Here is a 3,208-nt window from a genome sequence, read left to right as displayed (position 1 = left end):
TTAGGGAGAGAGATGCACTTGAGTCTTATCAGTAGGCATACCTTACGCCAGCCTTTAAGGCCTAAGCTCACTTGTACTGGATGGATGTTTATAGAGAAGAAAGGATGGAGATCCCCCTACCATATTTGAGTCTAAAACTTCAAATTTCAAATAAAGAAAGCCCACTCTCAGTTTCAATAATATTTTGCTGTTTATTTTTTCCAAGGGAGCTAGTAACAATAATGGCAACAGCTCATTCATCAAGAACAATTTAGTAGATACTACACTAAGATGTTTATGTACATGCCAACATATAATCTTCATGATTAGCTTATGTATTGATCATGTGAACTGCTTTAAAGCTGAGGAAAGTACTCACATGGAAATAAATCAGGAGAAGTTTAAGGAATTTGAATTCTAAGAAACTTTGCTCTAAATAAGACGTATAGTGAGTCCTGCTCTGATCTGATCTTTTTATTTAATTCTTAACACCTCCCTCTCCCCCCCCCCTCTCTCTCTCTCTCTTAACCAGGGGTTGAACCCAGGGACACTTAATCATTGAACCACATCATCAGCCCTTTTTCATTTTTAGTCAAGGCCTCATTAAATTGCTGAGGCTGGCTTAAACTCGAGATCCTCCTGCCTCAGACTCCCCAGCTGCTGGGATTACAGGTGGGAGCCACCATGCCCAGCTTTAACCTGTCTCTGTCTTGATAAGAAATGTTGGTGATGGGGCTGGGGTTGTGGCCCAATGGTAGAGTGCTCGCTTAGCACATGGGAGGCACTAGGTTTGATCCTCAGCACCACATAAAAATGAAATAAAGATATTTAAAAAAAGAAATGTTGGTGATGGAATGAGATGGTCATCATTATCCAAAGTACATGTATGAAGAAATGAATTGGTGTGAATAAACTTTGTATACAACCAGAAATATTAAAAACTGTGCTCTATGTGTATAATAGGAATTGTAATGCATTCTGCTGTCATATATAAATTTAATTTTTTTTAAAAAAATTAAAAAGAAGAAATATTGGTGATGATGACTCTATACTGATGACCTACTATGAACTGTGTTTTGCATTTAACTAACCAAGTGATGGTGATAGTGACAGGACTAATACTCAAGGCAATGTACCTCAGAATCTGGGATCTTTTCACTGCAATGGTGACCTCTGTTCCCTCAAAGCCTAGGCTCATTTTCCTAGTCATCCTAGTGTCAGTGGCTTTCAATGGGGATTCCGGCCATGGAATTGAGAGCTGGCTTCCTTTTCACCCCCTACTGTGTCTTTTCCAATTCTGAATTTTAGCCCTCTTTTGTCCCAGACCCATTATGACAGATCTTCTGATGCCTTTGGCTGGTCATCCCATTGCTGCCTCTCTGCTCCATGCACCTGGCTATAGTACCTCCTACCACGTGATGCCACACTCTCCTTCGTGGTCTCCTTTCTCCTCTATATCTGGACCTATTCACAATCACCAGCCTCACCTCCTATGAGTTGAAGCCTCAACTTCTCTGGCCTAGCCCTAGCCTTCAAGATCCGAAAGCCCATTATGAAGAATGACGGACAGCCTTGCTCTTTAGGATCCAGACATTAATCAATGACAATTAAGAAAAGAAGACTTGGGCTGGGGATGTGGCTCAAGCGGTAACGTGCTCTCCTGGCATGTGTGGGGCACTGGGTTCAATCCTCAGCACCACATAAAAATAAAATAAAGATGTTGTGTCTGCCAAAAACTGAAAAATAAATATTAAAAATTCTTTCTCTCTCTCTCTCTCTCTCTCTCTCTCTCTCTCTCTCTCTCTCTCTTAAAAAAAAGAAATGAAGACTTCCTTCAAGATTAGATTCAAATATCACTTTGGAAGTGACTGAACTCCCAAAACACTTTTTGTTTACCTCTCTTGAGACCCACCCAATTTCTGTAATATTTAAGCATGGTAACATCTTACACATTGAGTATCTTCATTCAGATTACACACCCCATGAGGGTAAGAAGGAGGTTTTATTCATGTTCATGTTATTCAAGGAAATAGCAACATGGTTATCTTGAGATGTAATCCCATCAACAACTCATAATCTTCATTTGAGTTCTTTAATTCACATTTAGAATTTATTGAAGAAAATCAATCTTCACATATATAAAATATTAATAATGGAAATTATGTAATGTTTTCAATATGCTATACTTAATTTAAATAATTCACAGACCCATTAAGAGTACAGCTTATGCTGAAGATTGATATGGCATGATAGATATATTTTTCTATGATTTATAAAATCTTTGACACTATAAAATCAAATGGAATCAGATGGTAGAGTTCATTAAAAAGTATTCTATATTAAAACTGCTTAGGATTCAACATCAGCAGTGAGTATCAAAATTCAGATAAAATGTGAGTCAAACTCTAGCCACCGTAATCAAGTACACAGCAGCAAGGAGAAGTTCACTGATATGTGCCCCTACAGTATTGATCGGTTTTACATGATTCATTTATTTGGGACAAAGGGAATTCTACCATTTCATCCAGGAAGTTAATCAAACACAGTTTTTTTTTTTTTGCCACATACTGATAATACTGTGAGTTTCCTGACAATTATGAATAAAAATTGGTCCTCCCTGCTACCATCCTATAAGTGGGCTTATTTTCCTAACCATAACCACCTGAAGTCTTGGTAATTTAAAGGCCTAATTTTCTACCCTTGTTCTCATGAAGACTTTCATAGTAGGCACAACAAACTCCAGTGGGTAAATAATGTATTGTGCCCTTGGTACATGCAAAGATTACTTCATTAATTACAAAGAAAAACTATAAAAGAGGCCATCTATTTTGCAAACCTGAGGAAAAGGCTATAGGTGGCCATTTACAATTATTTGGGAGTACATAACATTACCTTAAACATTTGTATACAATTTTACCCAAACAGAGTTTTTAAAGGGACACATTTCTAAAACAGCAGATATTTTCCTATCCCTCTAACAAGCTGATTACTATTCTTAAGAGGAAGCCACTTCTAACCAGTTTGGCTTTTTCCACTTAAGTACATAGTATTCCAACTGCTACTTCCTATTTTTTAAATATTATCTATTGACTTCCTACTATGAAAGGTGAATATTTAGCTGTCTTAGACATTTCTTTTCCACCTGTAGTGAATAATAATGAGGTGGGGGGCAAAAGGACAGTCAGTGTAGATAATGGATGATTGGATCCTGAAGATGGGGCTGATTGGA

This window comes from Urocitellus parryii, chromosome X (genome assembly GCF_045843805.1).
Source record: "Urocitellus parryii isolate mUroPar1 chromosome X, mUroPar1.hap1, whole genome shotgun sequence".
NCBI classification, from domain to species: Eukaryota; Metazoa; Chordata; class Mammalia; order Rodentia; family Sciuridae; genus Urocitellus; species Urocitellus parryii.
Note: the sequence above shows the minus strand (reverse complement) of the source record.